Source organism: Centruroides vittatus, unplaced genomic scaffold (assembly GCF_030686945.1).
Source record: "Centruroides vittatus isolate TY-2023 unplaced genomic scaffold, ASM3068694v2 contig_630, whole genome shotgun sequence".
Classification (NCBI taxonomy): Eukaryota; Metazoa; Arthropoda; class Arachnida; order Scorpiones; family Buthidae; genus Centruroides; species Centruroides vittatus.
In genome coordinates, this window is record NW_027122387.1 from 1,629,198 (window position 1) to 1,639,030 (window position 9,833).

Below are 9,833 nucleotides of genomic sequence, written 5' to 3' on the forward strand. Positions count from 1 at the left end.
ATGTTTTCAATGTTCAAAAAATTAATAAAATACGACTTTTACAATGATTATGTTATGTAGTATGTATTTATTAGACTCAATGTATTGTATTTTATACATACGTAGACATTTTATTTTTCATGTTATTTTTTAAACTTAAACTATAAATATTTTATATTTTTTTTATAAAAAACAAAAATAAAAGTTATAATAAGAAATAAACAAAATCACAGTTTAATATCACTTTTTAGAAGATATTTGACAACGTTTTTCACAAAGCGAGTCATCAAAATTTGGTTGAATGTATTGAGCCGATGAAATTTTTAAAATTGATGATAAATGTTGATCGGTTAATCTTGACCTTTGTGAATTTTCGTTATTTTTAATAGTTGCTCGCATAAATAAGTGCTTCCGAACATAGCTAGTATACGCGTAACAAACGATAACATTTTAGGAAACCGATCTACAGATAAATGTGTAGGCCTATCAAAATCTGGAATTCCAACTTCCATACATTTTTGCTTCAGCAAATTATCGCATTGGATTTTATTTAATTCCATTTGTAAGTTTTTATCAACAATTTCTAGAACAGTTAGAAAAAAGAACAATGAAAGATTCCTAAGCCTAACATAATATAATAAAATATGTACAAATATACAAATATCAGTATGGCTGACGGCCACACAAACACGTGTTGTGTGTGTCGGATTAGATCGCTCCGCGTTCTATCATGTTTCTAATCGTTTTGTGTTTTTATCTCTGTTCGGCTTCGGCCGCCGCTTTTCATTTGGCGCCTCGCGCCAGCGCGCAGTGTCCCGAGCGATCACGCGATCACACGCGACGCCAGCGTCAACGAAAAAGTTCAAACTTTCCAATTTCAAGCGTCAAAGCTCGATATTTAAAAATTTTTTAAAAGTCTCGGCGGGCCACAACCTATGTATTGGCGGGCCGCGTGTTTGACATGCCTGTTCTAGAAGAAGAGGTCAGTGACCGTTGCTACGGAGACAGGAATGTTGAAAAATGTTGATTTAGTAGAATGCAAATGATTTAAAAACTGTTTTAGCTAGATTTATGACATTTTCAGGGAAAATCATATTTCTTGCCCCCAAAACAATACCCAAATATTATTTGAAATAACCCCACCGGAAAGAAGTTATGCCTTGCCGAAAAATAACCGGAAGTGGTTCATATCTCGGAAACTATGGGGCCTAGAATCCCAAAATTTTAAACATGTACTCACGTAATAATGCGATACAAAATCCACACCAACTTCCGGTTAATCGATCCAGTCCGTCCTGAAAATCGGATCCGAAAAATTGAAACTTCAAAAATTTATAATTTTGCAAAGAAGTATCCAAATTTCTTAATATTGACGTATTCTCGATCAGCACAATACACGCTTTCATAAAATATATAACAAATATACTTCTTAATATATACTGGATGAATTGTACTTCTTCACTCCATGAAAAAAACCTTTAAAATCCAGTGGTGTGTTAACAATGAACAAAATAAACAATGAAGTTATATTGTTTACAGCTGCAGTTGAAATGGTAAGTGAAATCTTTCATTTATTTTGTATATTATACTGTACTTTGTTTATCAGACACACGAAAGTGTGGCTTTTATATAGAGGAGAGGAGGGTATTATGGAATACCATTTACATTTCTAAAAATAACTTTACTGGTTTTTGATTAAAATCCCCAAAATCATCATGAGTACATACTATAACTAGTTGTAATGAACTGTCACTTGTAAAAAAAGACACTATTTATTTTGTTATAAAAAAAATTATTTATAAAAAGTCACAAATGGAGGTTATTATGAAATAGTCGGGTAATATGGAATAGGTGGTTTAAACCATTTAAAAACAAATTATACCTCATAAAACAGTTATTTTTAACTATAAAAACCACATTTTTAAGATTATGTGCATGTCATTTCTGCTTCGAGTCTATTTACAGAGTCAGGGATATAATTTTCTTTCTCTGCTCCGGTACAGTCAAGGCGAGCTCACAGGAAACAACTGAAGCATTGAATCCAAATTTCCCCTCGTTGATCTTCGGAGAATTTTCCGTTACAGGAGATACATTCAGCGTGTTCGTTTTCCAGTTATATGGAATACTATACTTTTACGTCGGGTATTATAAAATACCTAGTATTCCATAATACCCGACACGCCATCTTAGAAAATGAACCTTTACACTGATGGACAAAACATTGCCAGCTAAAAAACGACAACAGTATAACAAAGTACAATTATTTTAGTGTACATTATGCTTAACATCAATGTTCAAGTCACATGTGTACTAGTAGGTTAAAATGTTTGAAAACTTGCTTGCAAAAACTCTTGAAAATAACAAAACACACTTTGTTCTGTAGCGAGTGGTACGACAACAAGCGGTCAACTCTCACTGCACTGCATCATAGGAGTCTGTGGCAATCGACGCACCACTTGATTATGCGTTCGCTGAGAATATATATATAGAACCTGTAGTCATATATCTCACCATTTGCTTTATTTACACAATGTATATAGAAATCTCGTTCTACACTATCGGTACGGTTGGATAGGGTCCACGTGTCGGTACATGAGAGTAACCCGCGTCCGGAGAGTAGCTGACAAGTCGGAAAAAGAATATGGCGGACGGCTTGCACATGTTTTGGTCTTAAGGTCGACGTTGGGCGTCAGTTACTCGGACTATTGCGCCCTGTGGTGGTGAAAGATGGCGATACTACAGTATTATTTTCCTCAGTATTTATAAGTCTGCTTATAAACGGTGAAAAAAGTGATCATGCTTTGTATACAAATCTCAATGGGTGTAAAATTTAGACAATCGCTTATCTTGAAGATATTGTAACGTCTGATATTATTGTTAAGAATTTTTTTGCGGACGGGGTCAAAATGGTAACATTTATCCAACCGATGTCTCGTAGTGTCTTGTTCTGTCGGGCAGAATCTGCAACGATCAGTATTCATCAGGTTACGTTTGTGAAGAAAGGAATTAGTGATAAGAGAATTGGTTCTGGCCCGATGTATTAGGATGGTTGTGTATCGGTCCGTGTAATCTATGACCGGGATGTGGCGGCCGATGGTGAGCCAGTGATAGTCTGAGTGGCTAGGAAAATTATGCCAATCAGTGTCCATTTGCTTTTTGATATCGGCGTTTATGATGCTGATGTAATCCTCCGGTGTGATATAACGGGTTTTCTTGGTGTCATTAGGAAGGCTCTTAGCAAGTTTGTCCGCTTGTTCATTTATAGTTATCCCTTTGTGTGCTGGGGTCCATACGAGACGCGTCCGTAGATTACCTTTGTTGCGACTGTTGATGAGATTTATGATGGTGTAAATGATGGATGAAGACTTATCCTGGTAAGCGTTGATAGCGGTAAGGATAGCTTGGGAATCCGTGCACACAGTAATGTTGCTGTTATACTCAGTAGCGTGTTGCAACGCACATAGGATAGCGAAACCCTCCGCCGTGAAAATGGTGGCCTCGGGGTGCAGGGTGTAGTGGGCTTTGATGCTATTGGAGTAGTCGGTGAACACTGCCGTAACATTCGTGTCGGTTTTGGAACCGTCGGTGGCTAGGAAAGTAGAGAGGTCTTGTGCCGTTGCCCACTCGTGGAAAGTGGATTGGATAACAGGGTTTGGCAGGGAGGAGTCCTGGAATGGGAGATCGCCGATATGTATGTCGAAAACGGTGGCGTCCGGGAGTATAGAGTTTTGAGCCGGGTGCTTATTGATAGGGATGTTATGCATGTTAGTCCAGTTCCGGATGTAATGGGTAATGGGACTTTTCACAAGGGTGGCGCCTTCGTTGCTGTGGATGAGATGTATAATTTTCCGAGAAAAGTTGTCCCTCGGTGCCTTCTGGAGATAGGAACTATAATGTTTTATAAGATACTTTCTGTAGCGGCATTCTATAGTAGTGGTGTTGGTCGCTCTGCGGGTAAGGATGTTGTTTGCGGTCATAGGGAGACCGTAACTGAGTTTAATAAATTGTATCTGTAAGGATTCTAGGATTGCCATTTGGGTTTTTGTTATGGTTGCGATGCTGGGGATGACGTACTACATGAGAAGGCTGCCGATGGTGCTATTGGCGATGCACAAAAGATCCTTTGGTTGGCCACCGTGTTTTTTATTGCAATAAATTTTAAAGATGTTTAGTAACTTTCTGCTCTTGTTCCGAATGTATTGTATGTGGGCGTTCCAGGTTAAACGTGCAGTAATGTAGACACCAAGAAGTTTAATTTTGGAGACCTCTGGGATTGGTTGATTATTGAGAATGAAAACTTGGTTGCCACGTATATTGATGGGTATGCGCAAAATTGCGCACTTCCGTGGCTGGCACTGTACAGAGTTTTTCTGAGCCCATCTGCCAAAATTGTTGAGAAATTGGCCCGTGTTATAGTGTAAATGAGTCGGGTCAGTACCATGCGTGACAGCTGTAACATCGTCTGCATACTGGTATACATAGATTTTAGTGTTTTCATTTTCAAGATGAAAGATGTCATTCATGAAGATGGCAAACAGGAAGGGGGATATCACACTACCCTGAGGAATTCCTAAGCATTGGGTACTACTATGGGAGAGGTAGCCTCTCCATTTGATTTGTGTCTGCCTGTTGGACAAGAAGTCTTGAAGCCAGAGAATTGAGTTGCCTTTTAGACCTTTTTCTAGTGTTTTCCGTATAATAAGAGAGTGATTGACTTTATCATAAGCACTACAAACATCGAGAGTAGTAATGTTGATGTAGTAGCCTTTATTCCGGAGGGTATATAGTTGTAACATGAGGTGCGTAAGTAAGTCCCGAGTGCCTTTGCCGGGTAGGCCTCCAAAGTGCTTATAATTAAACCAATTATTGTGAGTGGCTATGCGCTGCCATCTGTTTAGTATCATCCGTTCCATTGTTTTCATGATCGTGGAAGTGAGCGCTATTGGCCTATAGTTCTCGACCATAGTCGGATCTTTACCATGTTTGTGGATGGGGAGGATTATGGTGTTTTTCATTTTCGGAGGTATGTTGCCCGTCGACCATATGGTGTTGTAGACCGCCAAAAGGTGACTTCTGGCCTGGTAATCAAAACCCTTTAGCATGTTTGTCATGATGCCATCGGCCCCGGGAGTCGTGTTGCGTCCTTTTTTAATTGATATATCCAGTTCTCTGTTAGTGAAGGGGAGGTTGTAGGGATCTTGCTGGTATGTAGTATTATTAGGACGACTGATGATTGGCTGCTGATCTCGTAGTTCAGGGATGAAGAAGTTGAGGAATTTGGCTGCTTGATCTTTCGGAGTTATTATTGTGCAGTTGTCATGCCGTAGGATGAAGTGGCTTGATGGGGAGTTGTTATTGTTGCGAAGGCGGCGGAGAATGCTCCATATGTTATTCTTGTAAAGGGGAGAGGACGCCATGGATTCCCAAAAAGCACGCTTCTGGGTGATGATGCAGCGTTGTAATTCCGCTGTGGCTTTTTTTGCTTGGATCCAATTGTCACGATTGATGTGTCTTTGATATCGATGATAAGCCTTACGCTTGGAGGCAAGTGCTCGTTGGCAATCGGTTCCAGGTTTAGGAGGTTGACTGCTCACTCTGCGATTCTTCCGCATGGCGAACAAGTTATCATATTGTTGAACGAGGTCATCGTAGGTCCATTCGTTATGTGCTGCCCAGGTGATAAAGGTATTCATGGCGTTTACGTCATTCGTGTTACCACTCCTGTCAGTCTGTTGACAGCTCTTGGTCTTGGCAGGATTGGGCGTGTGGAAGTTTGAGTTATTGTTGTTACGGGATTGATTAGGGTGGTGAGGGCGAATGAGAGGAAGATCAATAGTTATCATACAGTGCTTGCTACCATAATCTTGGAAGTAAGGGTCCCATTTCACATGGGGTGCAATGTCGGTAGTGGTAAGAGTTAGATCGATGGCGGTGCCTGGAACGTTATCATTTAAGTGTGTGAGACGTCCATCGTTGAGCAGGCACAGCTGGGAGAGGTTGATGAGGTCAGCCAAAATACGACCACGTGTGTCAGTGGAGCGATTGCCCCACATCACGTGATGGGCATTAAAATCTCCACCTAGTATAATAGTCTGGTCCGATAGGTGACGGAATAAGTCGTTAAATAACCCTGGCGGAGATTGAAGAGGAAAGTACGCATTTATTACCTCAATCGCTTGTGGTACGTAAATTTTAATACTGAGCCATTCTGGATCACCCTGACCATTTGAGGTTCGGGAATCTATATAAGAACACGGAATGGAATGATGAATGTAAGTAGTTAGGCCACCTCCTGTGGTGCCGGTACGATGAGTATGGAAGGCTGTATAACCCGGTAAGTTGATGTGATTGCTATGTTGGAACCAGGTTTCTTGGATGAGTATGATTTGATAGTTTTTCCAAATACAATCGGTGTTTAACTGCATCATTTTGTTTCGGAGACTGTTGGCATTCCATTGTAGAATTTTCATGAACGTTGCGATCGGGTGTGGATGGCAGGCGTTTGTGAAGTCATGGGTGGTGGATTGTTGATGATCTTCCCGTTTTTGTTTTTGGGTTTTTAGGTGGTTTTATTTGGGTTCTCTGTGGAGTGATCGGGTGGAGTCCCTCTGTCGCGTCGTTTGGTGGTTGTCGTTCTTCCTGAGGAATCTTCGACTGTGGTCCCCGTCTCGATGGGTTTCGTTTGTGGTTGCAGTTTGGGTGGAGAGCGCTTCAGCTCCGTTTGTACGTTGCTAGTGTGAGCGTCAGGTTCCGAATAGACCTCACAGGCGGTCTTGTTGTGTTGTTGGATAGTACTGGGGGTAGTTTGAATACTTTGTTGGGTGAGAGACGCAGTGAGTTTGCTTTCTTGTAAGATTTGTAATAACTTGGAAAGTATGTCGTTCTGTCTGGCTATAGCTTGTTTTATAGTGATTAATTGTTCCCACGGGTCGTCGGTCGAGGTTGGTTGAGTCGCTGTTTGGCAGGGCCGTCCGTGGGTTTGATACTGTGAGTAGGTTGACTGTTGTGTCACATTGCTGTAGGAACCGCGAATGTTATCAGAAAGAGGGTGCATGGCAGCCCGGGCGTCCTTTCGTGAACAGTTGTACATACGTTGATGACGTAGTATGGCTTTTTCATGTTGGATTCCGGGGCATTGTAATGAGGAGTATGAGTGATTGCCGTTGCAGTTTATGCAGCGAGTAGATTCAGCTGTACATTGTGTTTCATATTGTGGGTCTCTACACCGTGTACATCTTGGAATGCCTCTACAATAATTTTTGGTATGTCCCAGTTTTCCGCATTGTTGACAAATTCTAGGACGTTCCTCGTAAGATTCCACGCGATACGCCATCAGGTAAAGCCGCAGATGACGAGGGAGATCAGTCGTAACTAGCGAAACTTTAATTGTTCCGGTTGGGATCGTTTGACCGTCTACTTTTCGACTACAACGTTGTACACTAATTGGGAGTTGGCCGTCCTCTTTGAGTAATTGGTAGATTTCCTCTGCGTGCAGCTCTAAAGGGACGCCTTTTATTATGCCTATGCGGGCATAGGAACCTCTAGTGAGACTAATACGTACCGGGATATCGTCGATCTGAGTAAGTTATAGTAAAGTGGGGATGAAAGATTGGATCGCTGTTACATAAATTTTTCCAGTTCTGGTGGTAGTGATGTTCGATATTTTCCCGTGTATATTTTCATACGAACGTTTAAAATGTTGATAGATTCGTTTGCCAGTTAGAGAGGGGTGCGTTCTTTCCGTTTGTAGGACACATGTCGGGTTGTTTAGAGTAACAGTTCGGGAGTTTATCCGCTGTAGGAGGTCCGCGTTAGATGGTTCCTCATGATAAAGCCAGTAAGTAGGGTTTGGTTGGGGAGACTCAGTCGTAGTAGTCAGCGGGGAGTCGGCTGACCACATGTCACGTCCGTTCGGTTGGGGAGATTCCATGTATTCCTCCTCCTCCTCCTCCCGACCGCGGCCGCTGGGAGATGTTAACATAAGATTCGTACTTACAGTTTCTTTGATCACTGGTTATCTTTCGAATTTGCAACGATATCCAATATAAAAATTTAATTTTAGTAAACTTTTAACGGTTCGGTTCGATTCGGTCCGTTCCGGTCCGGTCCGGTCCTAGAACACCTGCCGACACGCTACTCGTTTAACATCACAGCATTTGGGGGCGATATCAGGAACAAACTTTGATATAATAGAAAGCCTTGTCGATCCGATTCGATTCGAATCGATGCGATCCGACTCAGTCCAAAATGGCGGTTGTAGCAGCCATTTTGGACTGAGTCGGATCGAAGGTTTTTGATTGTTATTTTTTCTATTTTTGCTTGATTTTTGGGAAATTTTGAGTGATTTTGATTGAATCAAAATTATAACCATACAAATATTTTGGGTCAGACACAATCATCCTTTTTATAGTCCAACCAGAGACAAATGGTAACAACTTACCATCTGTCTCTGGTTGGACTATACCGACGATATGACATTAAAAAATACATACAATACAATTGACGCCGACCTTTTCTTAGAGGATCCTAGAGGATAGAAAATATTTGTATGGTCATAATTTTGATTTAATCAACAAATTTTTCCTCGAAACTTTGTTACTTTGAGTGATTTTGTTTGATATTTTCGCGACTTTTGAGGCATTTACATTTTGATGGGGTAGAAGCGGGGTCGATTTCCTACTAACGGTATTTCGACTTTTGATGTTATTCGTCGATTATCTAAAAAAATTAGTAATCGGGATTAGGTTTTCTGACGTTTCTGCTTTTGATACAATAGCTTGCATCACTATTTAGTAAGCAATTATAAATATTTATATAATGCATGTAAATAATTTAAATAATTACGCGTGATTTATATAAAACTTTTAACGTTTATACGTAATTTATATCAAACTTTGATATAACTATATTATTAATGTCGCTGGTTTCCTGACTGTGGCAAGCACTGAAACGTACCGAAAAATGTTACGTAAATTTAATAACTTTGTTTTACAATAGCTGTTATTACAAGTTGCAACAGCCCATGTTGCTCCTGGAATCTAAAAATAATAATAATAAAATTTAGGTATTTTTTTATTTTCCCAAATAAACTAATCGAGATATAATATTCTGAAGTGGTAAAAAGTAGTATTAACATTTCTTACATAAAATTATTATACAAATAAATAACACTACAATAAATTTATACTAAATATATAAAACATTTTTATATTTTGCATTTTTATGCATTTTACGTAAATATGCATATTTTAAAAAGTTATATTAATTAATAATAAACAATATTTTTTTTACAACTCGAGTTATCTTTAAAGTGTTACCATCCTGTTACGGGGCTAGTTTATTATTTGTAGTCGTCGTTTCATCGTGCAGATACTATTTTTATAAATGCAGAAAACTATTCTTAGTATTTTAAAGTATTTTAGTAATAAATATATTTTATCCGTAACCATATTCTGAAGTTTCTACAGAACGAAGAGTAAAGACTACAACAGAATATCGAACGGTTCTAGGAACACTTTTATTACTTCCGTACAATTTTTATCGAAATAATTATGTTTAATAATAATAATAACCATAGATATAGTTACCTTCGAAGATTAAGAGTCTAAAAACTCTCAACAAAGTAACAAAAATAGTGAAATTCCAAAATTTTCTTCCTTCGCTTACTGTAGTGAAGCAGTCGCTCGACCACGGCTCGACTGCGGATGACGTATATCCGGAATCTGGCAGGAAGTGGCTAAATCGGCTGTATGAGCTAACCTTGCCCATTCTTAACATTTCCATTGTTAACACTTCCCCCGAGGGGAGAAGTGTTAACAACCTCTCCCTCGCGGGGGTAATTTCGAAAAATTCCT